The sequence below is a fragment of the Callithrix jacchus genome, chromosome 12 (assembly GCF_049354715.1).
Source record: "Callithrix jacchus isolate 240 chromosome 12, calJac240_pri, whole genome shotgun sequence".
NCBI classification, from domain to species: domain Eukaryota; kingdom Metazoa; phylum Chordata; class Mammalia; order Primates; family Cebidae; genus Callithrix; species Callithrix jacchus.
In genome coordinates this window covers 15661092-15680700 of record NC_133513.1, presented here as the reverse complement: position 1 = coordinate 15680700, position 19609 = coordinate 15661092, and the positions used below count along the sequence as shown (strand labels likewise).

The 19609-nt window shown below is 42.6% G+C and overlaps 1 long non-coding RNA gene across 3 annotated transcripts in view; it reads left to right on the top strand.

Annotated features, from left to right (window-relative positions):
* Positions 1-19609, top strand: part of LOC118146196 (uncharacterized) — a 92533-nt gene that overhangs the window by 30822 nt on the left and 42102 nt on the right. The window contains exon 10 of one of the 3 annotated variants that reach the window (XR_013524325.1): positions 1294-6252. The exons of the other annotated variants lie outside the window; for them this stretch is intronic. This is a non-coding gene — a long non-coding RNA (uncharacterized LOC118146196). Of the gene's footprint in view, positions 1-1293; positions 6253-19609 lie in introns of those variants that run through there. 3 annotated transcript variants of the gene reach the window in all.

Sequence of the window (19609 nt, the reverse complement as noted above, 5' to 3'; positions counted from 1 at the left end):
GCTTGTTTATAGAGGCCAGTGAGTTTGGGAGGTCTTTGAATTATTGCAGCCAAAGTTGACTGATACAGAAATAATGTAATTTTTTTAGGTGGGCTTGCGTGGCCTTTTCTGGCCTGGACCTTTCTATTTGCTCAGTCTTATGTCCTCCTCCTTACCCTCTTCTCTCTCCATTCCACACTCAGGTCAAATGTACTATGTTCTCTCTCAGCTTTGAGCCACTAACACATTCTCTTCCTCCATCCCTGCCCTACTCAGGATCTTTTCACTTGGCTTTCTCTTTCTCACTCTCTAGCTCTCAGTTTAAGTGCCACATCCACCAGTAAATCTTCCTTAAGGCACAGTAGGAAACGCTAATGGCCCTGCAACGTACTCTCTCTGCACCGTGTTCTTCCATATCAGAGCACTTAGGACAGTACTGTGTCACTGCTATTACGGTGGCGGAAATATATTGAGATGTTTATTTGTATCTCATTGCTGTAGAAGAATCAGGACAAATGAGAGACAGCAATGCTTTGCTTTTTATACAACTTTATACACTTGCACACAAATGAATCCCAAGGAGCTATAGGGTGCCTCCCTTCCTCCGCCATTGTCATTTTAAATCAAAAGCAGAATCTGGTGTGTGTGGGGGGGGAGGCAGGGTGTGTGTGTGTGTGTGTGTGTAGGGGGTTGGTTTATCTTACGAAATTCCAAGAAATTCTAGTGAAATTCCAGAAGGGGAATGGTGAGGAGGAGTGTGTCTTTGCAGTCTGACTATGAGATGTTCCTCAGAATGAATGTGGACATGGGTTGGCAGATTCCATGAATATGCAAACCCATGCCCGCCATAAGAATTTGGAGGGCTGGTGCACCTACGAGGAACTGAGCCTCAATGTCTGGGCTCTTAGGCCTCAAGAATGTCTGTTGCTAAGTGTCATGGAAACAACAGCTTGAGTGAACTTGAGGAACCATGCAGGCTTGGAAAATACAGCGCTCCACAGAAATGGGGGTAGATCAAAGAAAGATTGCAAATCTAATGGCTTAAAACAATACCAATTTATTATCTCATGATGTCCCATGGGTCAGGAGTCTGTGTGCAGCCAAAGTCCTCTGCTCAAAGTCTCAAAAGGCTGAAATTGAGAATCTTTTTCTGCAAAGTCTGACATTAAGGAACTGAGCCCTAATAGTGTCTGAGACTGAATGACTTGGCATGCAGAGATGTCAGGCTGGCAATGGAACTTAACTCGATTGACAAACACAAATGCCTTTGATATTTCTTGGCATCATCTCATTTAGCTTTTCTTTTTGTTTTAGAGATGGAGTTTTGCTTTGTCACCCAGGCTGGAGTGCAGTGGTGTGATCTCAGCTCACTGCAACCTCCGTCTCCCGGATTCAAGCAATTCCCCTGCCTCAGCCTCCTGAATACCTGGGATTACAGGTATGCACCACCATGCCTGGATAGTTTTCGTATTTTTAATACAGACAGGGTTTCACCATGTTGGCCAGGATGGTCTCGAACTCCTGACCTTGTGATCCACCCACCTCAGCCTCCCAAATCGCTGGGATTACAGGCATGAGCCACCATGCCCAGATCTCATTTAGCTTTTAAATGCCTATCTATTACACTTCAATTTTCTGTCTTTCCTGGTAGACCATAAGCTCTTGGAAGGTGGGCTGTTTCTGTCTTGCTTATTGTTGTACCTCCAGAAGCTAAGACAGTTTCTGTAACATTATAGCAAGGCAGTCAATAAATATTTGTCAAATGAGTGCTTGACTTTTAGATGCTTGATATGAGCTTACTGTGTTAAATTGAACCAATTCTCTTAAATGCCATGTGATCTGTGCAGAGTGGGCATCACTACAGCTGTTTCAAAGAGGAAGAACCAGATTTGGGGAGTTTAGGTAACATGGTCAGGGTCAAGTCAATGATAGGACCTGAGCTAGAACTTTTTCATTATATTCGGGAAAAAAAATTAATCTCTTTTTATTTGAAACACGGCCCTGAAATGTAGCACGATGACACATTCTAAGTCGTATGAATCATACTTTTCATCTTCTATGATCAAGAGTGGGGAAGGTGTAATGAATTAGAAGCCTTTATAAGGTGTGATTTTATGTTGAGGCCTCAGATACTAACATCGCATAGAATCTCAAGCTCTGTAGTACCTGAATCTTCCGAGTGGATAAGTCTCCTCTTAATAGAAGCACAAACTAAATCAATCTTGGCCAGGTGCAATGACTCATGCCTGTAATCCCTGCACTTTGGGAGGTGAGGCGGGCAGATCACTTGAGGTCAGAAGTTTGAGACCAGCTGGCCAACATGGTGAAACCTCATTTCTAATAAAAATACAAAAATCAACTTAGCATGGTGGTGAGCACCTGTAATTTCAGCTACTGAGGAGGCTGAGGCATGAGAATCGCTTAAACCCAGGAGGTGGAGGATGCAGTGAGTTGTGACACTGTAAGTGAGACACTGTCAAAAAAAAAAAAAAGTGAGACACTGTCCCTTCACTACCCTCCCAAAAAATAAATCTTAAGAGCTCGTGGCATAACCTGGTTTCTCTCAGACAGACTAGACTCAAATCCTCTTTCAGATTTTCTGATGCCCAAATAGAATCGTTGTTCAGTGAGCAGAAATCTAGCATGTGGATGATACTTCTTATTAATCATGTAACCATTCCATTAATTCTTGCTTCTGGTCTTTTGCACAAGCTGTGATGCTTGTTTGAAAGGCTCTTCCCCTTTCTTGTGGCTCCATCCTTCTCACTCGTCAGTTCTTGACTTAAACATCAATCCTCAAGGAGTCTTTCCTGAAAGGTTGTCTGGGGGCACCCTCCCTCCCCATGAGTCCCCATCACTGCACACCATTTATACTACTTTTCATAATTTGCAACTACAGTTGACTCTTGAACAACATGGGTTTATACTGCACAGATCCACATATATGTGGATTTTCTTCCACCTCTACCACCCCTGAGACAGTAAGACCAACTCTTCCTCCTCCTCCTTAGCCTCCTCAACATGAAGACAATGAGGATGAAGACCTTTAAGGTGATCCACACTTATTTATTTTTTGAGTCGAGTCTCACTTTGTCACCCAGGCTGGAGTGCAGTGGCCAATCGCAGTTCACTGCAACCTCTGCCTCCGGAGTTCAAGCGATTCTCCCTCCTCAGCCTCCCAAGTAGCCATGACTACAGGTGCACACCATCATGCCCAGCTAATTTTTGTATTTTGGGTAAAGACAGGGTTTCACCATGTTGGCCAGGATGGTCTCTATCTCTTGACCTTGTGATCTGCCTGCCTTGGCTTCCCAAAGTGTTGGGATTACAGGCCTGGCCACTGCGCCCAGCCCCATTTCTCCTTAAAAACAGTAAATGTATTTACTCTTCCTTATGATTTTCCTAGTAATTTTATTTTCTCTAGTTTAAATCAACTGTAAGAATGAAGGATATAACACATATAGCATAAAATATGTGTTAATGGACTGTTTGTGTTATCAGTAAGGCTGCTAATTATAGTAGTGAAATGAGAAAAGTTCCCTTATCCCCCTCGCAGAGTGTGTGATGGGGGTGTGGCTTGCTTCATAGGTGCCCCACCGCTCAAACCCCTTAGAGGGAGCATGCAGACAGATCAGCTGTGGGGCTCTGACCCACAGTGTCTAGGGGTGAATGTTTATGGCTCCTGAAGCCCAAGTGAGCATGTGTTACAGTGTGCTCTTTTAGTTTAGCCATCCGCAGGCAGATGATGCTAACCGGCTTAATTAGACCCCACAACTGTGTACTACAATTATCACAAGACAAAGGGCTTTCTGGTTCCCAGGGCTTCTTGCCTTGGTGTACCGGAAGAATGGGAGAACATGTAGGCTTGGAGAATGAGTGCAAGGTTTTATTGAGTGGAAGTAGCTCTCAGCAGATGGGGGAGCCAGAAGGGAGATAGAGTGGGAAGGTCGTTTTCCCCTAAAGTCAGGCTGCTTAGTAGCCCATCCTCTGCCCTGACTGTCCCGGCCAAACTCCAGGTGGATCTGACAATCGATGGCCTGCTTCAGAACTCATCGGTGTGCTCTTTTGCAGGTGTGTTCCTCTAGACGTCCAGCTGCTTGTGTCTGCCACTAGGGTCTCGGGGTTTTTATGGGCACAGGATGGGGGCATGGTGGCCCAATGTGATCTTGAGAAATGCATATTTGGGCAGGAAAACAGCGATACCTGTCCTCACCTAGGTCTGTGAGCACAAACATGGGGGTGGAACCCTAGCCAATGACCAGACTTCCCTGCCCTCCTTCCATATCAGTAGGCCATCAGTAGTCAATTTTGATTGACTCCCCCAAAACTTAAACACTGATAGCCTGCTGATACAGGGAGTTGGTGCTCCTAACCCCCACGTTGTTCAAGGGTCAGTTGTGTATAGGAATTTACTTGCTTATTCATCTTCCACTCAATTTCATGCTTTGCAAGTGTAGCTACCAATGTGGTTTATTTACCAGTGTTAACTCAGCTCTAACACAGTACCTAGACTAAAACAGTCATCAATTATTAATTAAATGAATCGTGAATGAATTAATGAATGAAGTTCATAGGGTCATTCAGCAAATATCAATTGAGTGCCAGTTATATGCATTAGAAGCTAGAAATACAGGTTGGGCACAGTTGCCTATGCTTGTAATCTCAGCACTTGGGAGGCCAAGACCAGGGAATTGCTTGAGCTCAGGAGTTTGAGGCCAGCCTGGGCAATATGTTGAAACCCTGTCTCCGCCAAAAATACAAATAATTAGCCAGGCATGGTTGTGTGCACCTGTGATCCCAGCTACTCGGGAGGCTGAGATGGGAGGACGGTTTGAACCCAGGAGGCAGATGCAGTGAGCTGAGGTCTCATCACTGCACTCCAGCCTGCATGATAGAGTGAAACCCCATCTCAATTAAAAAAAAAAAAAAAGAGTGAGACAGACAAAATTATACAAGACCTGGATCCTTCCTTCTAGGTGTTCACAGTTTAGTACAGAAACAAAACATATATACAAGCTAAATAAATGGCCCAGGTTTTACCTGATTTAACCACAAATGGAGCAAAAGTAACACAACACTTAAATTGCAATTTTTTTTGTCCCACCACAGAACTACATGAACTTACTGTACCCCAAGAGCTCTCTCAGTTATTTTTGCCAGTCCCCAAGGAGGTTTTCCTGTGCTCCAATACCAGTCCACTCATGTTCTCCTCACTCCTCCTAGTCATGCTGACACATGGCTCCTGGCACTAGCGCTTTCTGTTCTTTCCAGGGGTCCATGGCTTTCTTGCCTTGCATGGGGCATAGGGAGCTCCTACTTCTTCACTGCTGCTTATCCCAGGGCAGCTAAATGTGGCTACGGTCTTCAGGCACAGAAATGAGAAGAATGCCTGGGTGTACCTGACTTGCCCGGGGATCTGGTTACAATTCAGGTTCTGATACAGTAGGTCTGGAGTGGGCCCTGAGAGTCTGCATTTCTCATAAGCTTCCAGGTGATGCAATTTTGCTGGCCCCTGGACCACATTCTGAGTAGCATGGACATAGAAGATATTTGTAGTGGGAACAGGAAATGCTCAGTCCACATTGGCTGTTACAATGTTCACACCTGGAAGACGCCTAGGACAGGGGTTGCCATTTTGCCATTGCCTTCAAGCATATCAGGTGCTTTCAGTACCCTGCCTATCCATCTCAGAACTCATCTCTACATGTAACAGCTTTAACTGTGAGTACCTATGACTGTTACAGTCCATGAACATATTGATGGCCCTCATGTAAAGCAGGTTAGAAATGCTGGAGATTAAATGCTTCCTAGAGCAACCTTTAACCTACAATAGACAAGAAACTGGGAAATAAATGTCCCATTTCTCCTGCTTCTCTGGTGGAACCATTCTGAGGCATGTGTCCTATACAGGCTCCCAGCATGCCTCAGGGAATGGAGGCCCAACTACTGGCATACTAACTTTCTTTTTTTTTTTTTTGAGATGTAGTCTCACACTGTTGCCCGGGTTGGAGTGGAGTGACACAATCTCAGCTTACTGCAACCTCTGCCTTTTGAGTTCAAATTATTCTCCTGCCTCAGCCTCTTGAGTAGCTGAGATTACAGGCACCCGCCACCATACCCAGCTAATTTTTGTATTTTTAGTAGAGACAGGGTTTTACCATGTCAGCTGGGCTGTTCTCGAACTCCTGACCTCATGATCTGCCTGCCTCAGCCTCCCGAAGTGCTGGGATTACAGGCCCAGCCTGTGCCCAGCCTCTTTAGTAACTTTCTTGACAGCACCCTGTTAATTTACTCTATTCTTTTCCCTGTCTCTCTTCCCTCTGTTCCACGCCCACCCCCCTACCCCCCACCCCCACACATATACACACACACATTTCCTAGAACTACTTCCCAAGTAAACTCTTTGCATCTGAATCTTTACTTCTGCATCTTTCTTTCTTTTAGAGGCACATAATCGTACCATAAAAATCACTGTTTTTTCAAGAAGACCAAGTGTGATCCCAGAGGCCAGATCCAGACAATGTCCATGTCTCACGGGAGGGCCTCAGCCACAGCTCCCTTTACCTTCCCAATGACGTCATCTCAAATTGGGAAGACAGTTGCTGCCAGGGCCCCCACAACATTGTCCCAATCAGAGAACAAGTGAATAATTCATTCCAATAATCCTGACTCCATGTCTAACCAAACCAGTCTGTCTGCCACTAGTTTATGCAGGTAACCAGCTGTTGGATCACATGGACCCCCAATAAGCCAGGTGCTGCAGGACACAGTGTAGGAGGCACTACATTTCAGCTGCGCAGAGCAGCAAGGGAGCTTCCCTCTTATGGACACTAATGTCTTTCAACCCCATGGAAGAAAGAAACTTTGAGAACCCAGTGAAGAAAACATGGGTGAACCCTGGCATTATGGATGAAATTGCTCCAAGCCGGGCTCGGTGGTTCACGCCTATAATCACGAGGTCAAGAGATCGAGACCATCCTGGTCAACAAGGTGAAAACCCGTCTCTACTAATAATACAAAAATTAGCTGGGCATGGTGGTGAGCGTCTGTAGTCCCAGCTACTCAGGAGGCCGAGGCAGGAGAATTGTTTGAATCCAGAAGGTGGAGGTTGCGGTGAGCCGAGATTGTGCCATTGCACTCCAGTCTGGGTAACAACAGCGAAACTCCGTCTCAAAAAAAAAAAAAATTGCTCCAGACAAATGTAAACAACCTCTCCTGGCAGGTGAACTAATGATTCTCCAGCTTAAGCATGCATCCAATCCTTGAGAGAGTGTGCTGGAATGCATTTTTCCAGGTTCACCCCCAGACATTCTGATCCCACCTTGGGAAAGTGGTATAAGTTGTGAGACTGATGACCATCCCACAGAATCTCCCAAGGATCAAATAGAATGTATCCAGTGCCAATGTGCCAGAAACTGTGCAAAGCTTTCTATCTGCATTCACTTCTTTGATTTTTGTGATAACCTTATGAGTTAGGTACAGTTATTCAGCCTTTTTTTTTTTTTTTTTTTTTTTTTTGAGACAGTTTTGCTCTTCTTGCCCAGACTGGAGTGTAATGGTGCAATCTTGACTCACCACAACCTCTGCATCCTGGGTTCAAGCGATTCTCCTGTGTGAGCCTCCCAAGTAGCTGGGATTACAAGCATGCACCACCACACCCAGCTAATTTTGTATTTTTGTTAGAGATGGGGTTTCTCTATGTTGGTCAGGCTGGTCTGAAACTCCCAACTTTAGGTGATCAACCCGCTTCCGCCTCCGAAAGTGCTGGGATTACATGTGTGAGCCACCATGCCCAGCCTTCAGCCTTATTTTTACAGATGAGAAAACCAAGGCACAGATAAGCTAAGGAACTTTTCTGAAGTCACAGCTAGGCACACTGGAGGAGCCATGATTTAAACTGCATTGGCTCCAGAGCCATGCCCTTCTCACTATGCTAGAACTGAGCCTGAGCAAGGCCCACACATATTACTTTCATTTCCTAGAAAGACCCTGCTATGGACTGAATGTCTGTGTTCCCCCAGTGTTTGCGTAGTGAAGTCCTACCCCTCAGTGGGACTTTATTTGGACATATGGTCTCTGTGGAGGTGATAAAGATTAAACAAGTCATAGGGGTGGGGTCCTAATCCACTGGGGTTGGTGCCCATATGAGAAGACAAAGAGACACCAAAGTTTTCCCTTCCCCCATATGAGGACTTAGTTAGAGGGAGGCCATCCACAAGAGAGGAAGGGGGACCTCACCAGTGACCAAATTGGCTGGCATCTGGATCTTGGAATTTCCAGCCTCTGTATATTACTCAAGTGTATTAGTCTATTTTCATGATGCTATGGAGACATACATGAGACTGGGTAATTTATAAAGAAAAAGACTAGTGAACTCACAGTCCTGCATGGCTGCGGAGGCATCACAGTCATGGCGGAGGGCAAAGGAGAAGCAAATGCGGCAGGCAAGAGAGACTGTGCAGGGGAACTGCCCCTTATAAAACCATCAGATCTTGTGAGACTTATTCAGTATCATGAGAACAGTGTGGGAAATACCTACCCCCATGATTCAATTACCTCCCATTGGGTCCTGCTCATGACACATGGGGATTATGGGAGCCACATTCAGGGTGAGATTTGGGTGGGAATACAGCCAAACCATATGATCAGGGATCTCCAGAGAAATGAGACCAATAGGATATACATAGATATAGAAAAGGGAATTTATTATGGGACTTGGCTTATGAGATTACAGAGTTTGAGAAGTCCCACAATATGCCATCTGCAAGCTGGAGAAAAAGGAAGCCTGGGAGTGCAATTCAGTCTGAGTTTGAATGCTTGAGAACCAGGTGAGCAGATGGTAAATTTACCTGTCTGAGATCTAAGGCCTGAGAACTGGGGAGCCACTGGTATAAGTCCAAGAGTACAAAGTTTCTAGAACTCAGAACTCTGATACACAAGGGTGGGACAAGATGGACGTTTCTCTTCCAGAAGAGAGTGAATTCACCCTTACTCTGCTTTTTTGTCCTACTTGGTCCCTTTATGGATGGGATGATGTCACCTACATTAGGGAGGGTGGTCTTTTTTTCTTTTTTTTTCTTTGAAACAGAGTCTCACTCTGTCACCCAAGCTAGAGTGCAGGGGTGTGATCTCAGCCCACTGTAACCACCCCCCAGCTTGAAGCAATTCTCCTGCCTCAGTCTCCAATGTAACTGGGATTGCAGGCACATGCCGCCACACCTGGCTATTTTTTGTATTTTTAGTAGAGACAAGGTTTCACCACGTTGGCCAGGCTAGTCTCGAACTCCTGACCTCAAATGATCCACCCACCTTGGCCTTCCAAAGTGCTGGGATCACAGGCGGAACCACTGTGCCCAGCCAGTGGTCTTCTTTACTTAATCCACTGATTGAAATGCTAATCCCTTCCAGAAACATCCTGTGTTAGCCAGTTATTGCACTGCTATAAAGAAATACCCAGGACTGAGGAATTTGTCAAGAAAAGAGGTTCAATTGGCTCAGGTTGTACAGGAAGCATGGCAGCATCTGCTTCTGGGGAGGCCTCAGGAAAGCTTCCAATCATGGTGGAAGGCAAAGTGGGAACAGGTTTCTTAACTGGCAGGAGCAGCACAAAGAGAAAGAGCAGGAGGTGCCAAATACTTTGAAACAGTTAGATCTCCTGAGAACTCACTCATCATGGCCACAACAGTGCCAAGTGGGGTGGTGTTAAACTTTTCAGGAGAAATTGCCCCCATGATGCAATCACCTCCCACCAGGCCCCACCTTCAATATTGGGGATTACAACTCGACATGAGATTTGGTGGAGGCACCATGTCACACCCCCATAAACAAACCCAGGAATAATGTTTTACCAGCTATATGGAATTTTTGTAGCACAGTCAAGTTGATAATATCAAATTAATAATCACATTCCAGAAAATAAATTTCTGGGCCAGGCACAGTGGCTCATGCCTGCAATCAAAGCACTTTGGGAGACCGAGGCAGGTGATTCACAGGGTCAGGAGATCAAGATCATCCTGGCTAACATGGTAAAACCCCGTCTCTACTAAAAATACAAAAAATTAGCCAGGTATGGTGGCACATACCTGTAGTCCCAGCTAATCAGGAGACTGAGGCAAGAGAATTGCTTGAAACTGGGAGGCGGAGGCTGCAGTGAGCCGAGATCATGCCACTGCACTCCAGCCTGGACCACAGAGCAAGACTCTGTCTCAAGAATAAATAAATAAATTAATTAATTAATTAAATTTTGTTGTTTAAGCCACCCAGTCTGTTGCACTTTACCATAAAAGACTGAGAAGACTAATATGGATCCTCAACCATAGTGGTCCATGAGGTTTTCTCGATTCCATTATCAACACTATATCAACCATATCAACACAACAATAATAACTAGAAATAAATTTTAACTGCCTTTTAGGACCTAATTTTTAAATAGCTCTTTTACTTCTGATTGTGATCATAAATGGAGTTCAGAGCAGCATTTTTGGCATGCAGTATATCTTTGCAGAATGAATGGATGAATGGATGGATGAGTGACTCTGCAGGATCAGAAGTGAGGAGCCATCCCTGCAGAATGCACTTCAAGTAGCAACCATGCTAATCCCATGTGGAATATTATCCCTGATCTCTGCTGGGTCTGACATCTTCAAAACACAGTACTGGAAATGGAGATAGTAATTCAAAAGCAGCACTTAATCATGGTAATAGAGGGTGCAGCAAAGAGTCATCACACTTATGCCTCCACAGGGAAAGAAGCACATTATTAACATTAAATCGTCTTTGAGTAGGTTGTGTAGGGATCTGAAGACAGAGTGATGCCTTTCTAATTCAAGGTCTGAAATGGCATTCTTGAAAAGATGGATGGAGAAATGACAAATGCAGTTTTGTAGATGAGTGTGTTGGTACCAACTGGCTATAGATTCTCGGGCAAGTCACTCTAACGGAATCGGCCTCAGTTTCCTCCCCTGTAAAGGAAGGAGAATAAACCTGGTGGGTCCTCTGAGGTTTGAGTTGGTCTTGTGATGTTTCTATGACCCTATCAAGCCAGAGTTTGATGTTTCTTCTCTTAAAACACAAGATATGGCAAGAGCAAATAACTCAACCAAAAGGCACATCTTGTAAATGGTAGAGTTGTGATTCGAACTCAGACTCTGCTTACCCTAAGCTCATGTCGGGAACTTTCCTCTATTATTTTCCTCTGTTATTTGGTTATTCCTCTATTATTTTAACTACATTATCCCCCACCACCTAAAATTTCCTTCTTCATTCAACAAGAACAACAGTGATGTACCTAGGTTATCTGTATGTAGCCAGGTGCTTTGCTGAGCATAGGAATGAAATACACAGCTTCTATGCTGTCACAGAGATTACAGTCTAGTTGAGCAGTTACCTGTTAATGTAATAGGCATGCAAATAAAAAAATGAAACAGTGAGAATTTTGAAAGTTTTCAAGTCTTAGGGAAATTTGGCCTCATCAGGGAAGTTAAGTCTCTGAGGAAGGGAAGCCTAAGTTGAGATGTGAAGGATAAGATGTTAACTATGCCAAGAGAGAAGGGAAGCTAATTCTGGGCAGTGAGGCAGCATATGCAAAGGCCCTGTAGTAGAAAGCATATGGTGAATATATGGAACGAAGGCTACAGGTGGCCAGAACACAGAGAATGGGAGGGAGGACATGTTATAAGATGAAGCTGGCGAGATAGGGAAAGATATGGGGACTGCGTCCTTGTGAGCTATGCTCAATATTTTTTCTATATCCCAACACAAGCAGGAAATCACTGAAAGAGATTCTGTAGTTGTCTTTAGGGATGACTCTCAAACATCCATTCTATCCCAAGTGGCCAGCCTGAGCCAATGATGTTAAAACCTTTTTCTGTTATAAGTAACTTGTTAAAAATGGACATGTGATCTAATGCTGGACATTAAGACATGATAAAACATTTTTACCTTAAAAAACCCTACATTTCTAAGGTAGGTGTCTATGTTCCTAACAGGGACATCCTAAAAAGAGATAGTCTACTTGTTCCTCTGGACACAAGATGTGATGCCTGGGACTGCTGAATCCATTCAAACATTACCTCCTGGTTATCCTGAGGCAGGAGGAAGACACTACATCCCTTCAGCTTCCATAGTGGATGGCAATTGCCTGGAATTACCCTCTCATAGAGAAGACACATATCCAGCAAAGGGGTTTGCCCCTCAAAGAAAATAAGGGGATGGCTAGAGTGCAGCAAAAGTAGACAAATCTTTATTATCCTACTATTGGTTGGTTTGTCAATAATTACAATGAAATCTGGATTTAATCTTCTAGTCAATTCCATATATATTGTTTTCATGGTGCAAAAGAAACCCAGTCCTGGTGAAAGGAAGCAGAATCCTTCATGTCCTTAACTACATGGGACCACAGGGTAAGAGGCAGCCTTGGGAAATAAGATGTGGAAGTGTTTCAGAAGCATTCTGTGCAATGTTCACTCACCCAGAAAATAGAAATATGCTCCCTGGAAAGCAGCTGCTCTGCAGGAGATTTTCTGACAGAAGGAACCCCAGAACCAGAACGACATTTGTTTGTTTTTTCTTTTTTCAACTTTTATCTTAGGTTCAGGAGTGATAGGTGCAGGTTTATTAACTAGGTATATTGCATGATGCTGAAGTTTTGGGTATGATTGATCCTATCTCCTAGGCACTAAACATAGTACCTAATAGTTTTTCAACCCTTGCCCCCTTCACTTCCTCCTCACTCTAGTAGTCTTTAGTGTCTGTTGTTTTCATCTTTATGTCCATGAGCACCCAATGTTTTGCTCCTACTTACAAGCAAGAGCATATGATATTTGGTTTTCTGTTCCTGTATTAATGCACTTAGGATAATGGCCTCCAGCTTCACCCATGTTGCTGCAAAGAAAATTATTTCATTCTTTTTTATGGCTGTGTAGTATTCCACGGTGTATACACACCACATTTTCTTTATCTGCTACACCATTGACAGGCATCTAGATTGATTCCATGTCTTTGCTATTGAATATAGGTCTTGGCAAAGAAATCATGACAAAGTCTCCAAAAGCAATTGCAACAAACAAAAAATTGACAAGTGGGACTAATTAAACTAAAGAAAAGAAAATTTTCTGCACAGCAAAAGAAATGATCAACAGATTAAATGACAGCCTACAGAATGGGAGAAAGTATTTGCAAACTATGCATCCGGCAATGTCTTTTTAACAGCAGCCCAGATGTGCTACTCCTTGACTTTTTGCGAAAACTCACCAAAAGCTGTGCGTTTTCCAAACATCTTTAGGCAATAAGAAGAGGCAGAGGGTAGGAAACCATGACATTGTGGAGGCTTGTGAGTGCAAGCTTGTTAATACTTTGTACAAAATCTGATAGCTCACACTCTCGGGCTCTAAAATTTATTTAATGAACCAAGAATCAGTGCCAATCTTCCTCTTAATTTTCTTGGCTTCTCAATCTCTTATTTGTGGTTCTGAACCCAGGTTCATGTTATTTGCCTGGCTACCTGGAATTGATTCCCACTTTCAGTTCGACTTTGAGGTCCTCTCTAGGATGTTAATCCCTAAGAAATGTACTCTCTAGACTCAGGTGCAGGGCATCCTCTTTTTACCTGCTCCCGTAGGACATTCTACTCTGCCTTCTACTTTCTTGTACTCCTTCCTCAGCAGTTGACCATGCCCCTCAGATGTCTACAACTTACAAGTATACACCAGAAACATGACCCTGAGGGTTGGAAAGGCTACCACATAGTGGAAGGCATTAGTTAGGTTTGGGAGGCAAACACATTAGGATTTTTCTGACCTCATCACTTTCTAGGTGCGTAACTTTGCATATATCACTTTGGGTCACTAAACTATTACGTGTTCATGTACAAAAAGGAGACCACAACTTCAGCTGCTGTAGTCCATTCTGCTACAACGACAAACTACCATAGAGTGCGTGGCTTATAAACAATGAAATTTATTTCTTACCGTTCTGGAGGCCAAGAAGTCCTAGATCAAGGTGCAGGCAGGTTCAAGGTCTTTTGTGGATCTGCTTCTCGATTTGTAGATGGCTGCCCTCTGGGTGTATCCTCATGTGGCCGAGAGAGATAGCTCTGGTCTTTCTCCCACTTAAAAAAAATATATTATTGTGCTTTAAGTTTTGGGGTACATGTGCAGAATATGCAGGTTGCAGGTTTGTTACATAGGTATACATGTGCCATGGTGTTTTGTTGCATCCATCACCTCGTCATCTACATTAGGCATTTCTCTTAATGCTATCCCTCCCCTAACCCCCAACCCCCTGACAAGCCCCCGTGTGTCCATGTGTACTCATTGTTCAACTCCCACTTATGAGTGAGAACATGTATCTCCCACTTCTTATAAGGATGCTTTGTGCATTCACCTGGTGGAAGAGGCAAGGGATCTCTTTAGGGCATCTTTTTAAGGGCAGTTATCTCATTCATGAGGGCTCTATTCTTATGACCTAATAAACTCCAAAAGGTTTCACCCCCAAATACCATCACATTGGCTGTTAGGATTTAACATATCTATGTTGAGGGGGCCACAAGTGTTCAGTTTATAGCAATAATGCTGTTGTGAACACTGTTGGTTTCCTAACCTTAATTCATGTCTTCTTTTTTGACAATAGAGCATTTCATTCATTCGGAGTAATGTGTCCTGTCTAAGGGGATGAATTTGTATTGTTATGTTGATCATAATCATCCTATACCCATTTATCAATGACTGTTTTAGGTTAGGTCATATGACCATTTCTGAGCTAGAGATTTAAAGGGAATGTGGAGGGGAAGTTTTTGAAGAGCAAGCACATCTTACTTTCTTTGTAATTGTAGATATTATTGTGTAATTCAGTGATGTTTGATGCTATAGCAATCATCTTCCAACCATGAGGAGAAAGCAAAGAAAATCACAGAGAAGCCGTGTAGAGATCTAGATATCTTATAGAACTAGAGATAGATGTCTCATTATATGAGAGAGTTAACTCAACACGTATACACATTCAGGGAAGTCTGTATGACTTCTCTGTGATCTCTCCCATTCTTTAGGCTGTCTCTTTACTATTTGATGGTTTCCTTTGCTGTTCAGAAGATCTTTAGCAGAAGCTCTTTGGGATTTCTTAGATGTCTATCTAAGACATCTCTAGACAGATGTCTTACTATATAAGGAAAAAAATCTCTATTGTTTTAGCCATTTTTACACGTTTGTGGGGTATGAAGGTTATATTAGGTTGCAGACAGTTTTTACGTAAAATAATACAAAATTAAAATGTAAAAGTTGATATAAAAATGAGTATTTACTTAGAATAAAAAGGAAAGAAAGGCACAGCAAATTACAAATATTAAAAGCTGATAAATGCCAAACATCATGAAAGATTTTTAAATAACAGTCTTTATTAATAATTGACTAATAAAATAAATACTTTATCCTCTGTTGAGGCTGCATAGTCTATCTTCATTTGACAATAATTTTGTAGTATTATTTCTGTAGAGAGAGTAGAAAATTCTTTTTTTTTTTTGCATGATTGATAAAAATTTAATATTATTATCAATGACTCAGAAAAATTTCTCTCAGCTTCACAATTCATTGTTGTTAATATTGTCTTAATTTTATAATTGTCATCAAACTTGGGGAAAGCTCTAATGAGCTTGTTTCATATATTAGTTTTAGGCTTTAGAAAAATTTTCCACAGCCTAACTTTTGCCTTCATACATTTCAAATCTATTTTCTCCTCTGTTACCTACATTTCTACAGTTCCCATTGCAATACCACCTCCAGCCCTGCTGTTGGTGTCAAGATAACAAGTGAATAAGCAGAGTGGTGGCAGAAGTATTCCTAGAAGCCATCCCTATGATACAGACAGGAGACAGGGGAATGCTAGGTGGAAGAGGAGGGTTCTCCAACAAAGGCCCCACCCTCAATCCTGTATACCCACTGCCCTAAGTGAGAACAGGCATTCTTGTTTTTATGCCCAAAAACTGCCTTTTGGCCTACCACAGCCCACTGCCCTGTATCTGTATAAACCTGGAATCCCAGACTCCAGAATCAGGAGAGGACCAGATGAGGAGAGAAGTAGACAAGTGGCCGAAAGGCACAACAGGAAAAGACAGGAGAGAAGGAACATCTGAACACAAAGAGGAGTTTGGCTGGGGGTGAACACAAAGAGGAGTTTGGCTATCCAGTGGCCAAACTCCAGGGGAAAATCATCTTCCCACTCCATCCCCCTTCCAGCTCCCCATCCATCCTACTGAGAGCAACCTCTACCACTCAGTAAAACCCTTACATTCATCCTTCAAGTCTTTTTGTGACCCAATTTTTTCAGGACACTGGACAAGAGTTTGGGGTACAGAAAGCTATCACACTGGCCCTGTGCCCTTGCAGAAAGTTGGAGGGTCTACTGAACTGGTTAATAGTTAAGCCATCTGTGGACAGCAAGGCTCAAAGAGCCCACTGTAACCCATGCCCACTTGGGCTCCTGCACCTGTCAGTCTGCGTGCTCCACCTCCTGTAAGGGGTTTGAGCAGTGGTGATGATGAAACAGATGAGCCAAACCCATGTCACATGTCCTGTGAGGGGGATCAGGGAATTCTCCGGCCTCACCTATACAGGGCAGCTCATAGTGACTTAACTATACATGGAAATCATTGAGAACCACATGAACATATCTTACCAACCTTACTTCTGATGTATTGCTTTACCTGGATGTCAAAATGCTCAAGTGGAAGTGGAAAGAATTAGCAGCCATAAACCATTGCATGTAAGGCATTTTACTTTTTCAAATTTTCAGAACAGTATGTGAGCATGTGAACACCTTGCTAGGGTTTCAGAAGGGTTTGTGTACCTAAAGGGCCCTCAAACTTAAGATTTGCAGTAAATATATCTTCTCTGATCATAGGCATGTTGTGAGAATGGAATGAACACATAATATAAGCAAAGTGCTTAGCACAGTGTCCAGCATATAGCAAGCCTTGAAATACTGTACCAATGATTATATTTTTAGTAGTATTAGTAATATGGAAGATGGGACCTCCCATAGAATGTTCCTTTTTTTTCCTGAATGTCTTTCCATTGCTGCAAGCAAAGGACTAAAACAAGTCTTTGTCCCATAGCTTTTTATTCTGGGTGAACAGAGAGCTTCAAAGTTGATTTTTTATGTGAAATTTGTTCAGGATAGGCCTTTAGTCTTCAGGAGTTAAACATTCTCATGCCTGAAAATGCTGAATATCTCTATAATTGCAGTGACAAGGACATCAAAGTGACATCTTTCCAATCAATAGTTTTATTATTACACTTTAAATTTATAGGCATCTTTGTCCTAAAATCGGCATGCTAAATTTAGCCACCATCACCAAGAGACATCTGCCCAATGAGGCGACAGTGCTTTTCATAAATGATACGTCATGTATTTATTTCAGCAGCTAAGTACCTTCTGGCACAACAAACAGCCACCTTTGGAAACAAAGATGGAATTTTGGGTGTCTTAACAAATAAGGGTTGTCTAAAATTAAAGATAGTGCTAATTAACTGGAACACAAAATTGGAACCTACAGTTTGGAAAATATGCCAAAAAAAAGAGTGTTTGCTAGAAACTTTAGCACTGGAGAGCTAAGTTGAATGTTTCAAGGACACTAAATTGATTATAGGAATTATATAATGTTGGGAGATCTCAATAAACAAAACCTGTCAAGTTGTGCCTGAATTAGATGACTTGTTTGATCAAAGAGCTGGTATTTAAAACCAACTGATGAAACTATTAATAAACCTAGTGAAAAAGATACTATCTATGGGAGGGAGACGGAAATTTACCATAGCCTGATTTATGGGTAACTAACAATTTTTTTTCTGTCAAATACAACTTAATTCAAAAGAAGCAACTGTCATTAATATCATTGAATCTAAAACCAGCATAAGTGGCTTGGAATGTTAAAAAAATATTAGGAGAAGCTGGTAGAGTACTGGATATATGTACCAGTGTTCTTCTAAGAGAGTCATACTAATGGAATCAAGTGAAAAGGGCAAGGTTTCAAAGTCTTGGTACAAGGGTTTTCATCCCATATCCATCCCCAATTCACTGGATGATTTTAGCCAATCTCCTAACTTGATGTGGCTGGTGAGGACAATGATGATTCCTGCCTCCTTAAGTGAGATAATACATTTTGGAACATCTTGAAACCTAGAAGGCACTACATAAAAGAAAAAATGGGAATGGCAGAAGAACATTGTGATTAGGAGCTCAAATTTTATGTGAACTAAACCTAGACTCTGCAAGAAGCTTTGCCACTATCCAAGTGTATAGTCCTGGGCAGAACAATTAACTTCTCTTCTTTAGAAACAGTTGCAGCAATGGCCATGTGACATAATATGTGTTAATTTGTTCACTTGTGTGTATCAGAAGCACAGGATAATTATGACTTAAACACAAAGAAGATGAACTAGCAGTTCATCTAAAGGCTAGCAGTCCAGGCTGGGAGGGCCTATCTGCTCCATGGGGTCATTCAGTGATCTAGGATCCTTCCTGCTGTTGCTCTGCCATCCTGAGGCTGTTGTTTTCATTTTCATTGGCAAAAATGTCTTGACAGCACCTCTGAATTCCAAGAAGCAGAATAATATGAGAATATTCTGAGTATATGATATGATATAAGTAGCAGAATAATATGAGAATAAATGAAGGTGAAGTAAGGAGAGTCAAGATATAGCCCTTTACTATAAAAATGCACTCTGTAAGTTACACCAGACATTTCTGCTCATATTTCATTGGTTGGAACATAGAGAGATGGCTTCCCATGTCTCCAAGAGACACACTAACACACGACTTTATTCTGGGAGGCCACATTCCAGCTAAAACTCAGGGGTTCTTTGCTACCAGGAAGAGGAAGAACATTTATAGGAAGGACACTGAGGTAGGTCTGTCATAGCATCAAAACCTCTTAGCACATATATGTGGTCAGTAAGGTTTAGCTATTATAATCTACAATAAAGTGATGTAGGTGTGAAAAAATTTTTGAGAGGGGAGATCCCAGTTCATCTCTGCCATGACTAGCCTGGTACACCATATTCTTTACCTTTCTGAGTAGTCTTACCCTAAGCACACACACAGCCTATTCTCTAAGTGCAGAAAGGGACAAGTTTCTGAGATCCATCATTTGCTGGGTTGGGTTCTCTAATCATTTTCTGGGTTCTCAGCTACAAAGGCTCTTATTCTCTGCTCAATGAGAACTGATCCAATCTGGGAAATGTTTCTAGACTGTCAGCAGATCCTAAAATGTTTGACCCCTGTGAGGGGTCAGCACCACGTGAGTTACATGGGCTGGGAGTAGGGAGGGCTGATTTTCCCGATGAAAACAGGAATGGTAGAGACAGTAGAAGGTATGTTAGTGCTTAGTGTGAAGAAACAACAAATGTCCAAACCATCTCTTCAATTCTTTCTTTCTTCTCTATTCTTTTCCCTTCCCTACATTCTTTCTCCCTTCCCTCCCTCCCTTACTTCTCTCACTTTCTCTCTCTCAACTAGTAACCACTGTGCAAGATGCAAAGATTAACCTCTTGTGGTTCCTGACTTCAGGCAGCTCTTAGCTTCAAAATGGAAGCAGGGCATGGTGGCTCATGTCTGTAATCACAGCACTTCGGGAGGCTGA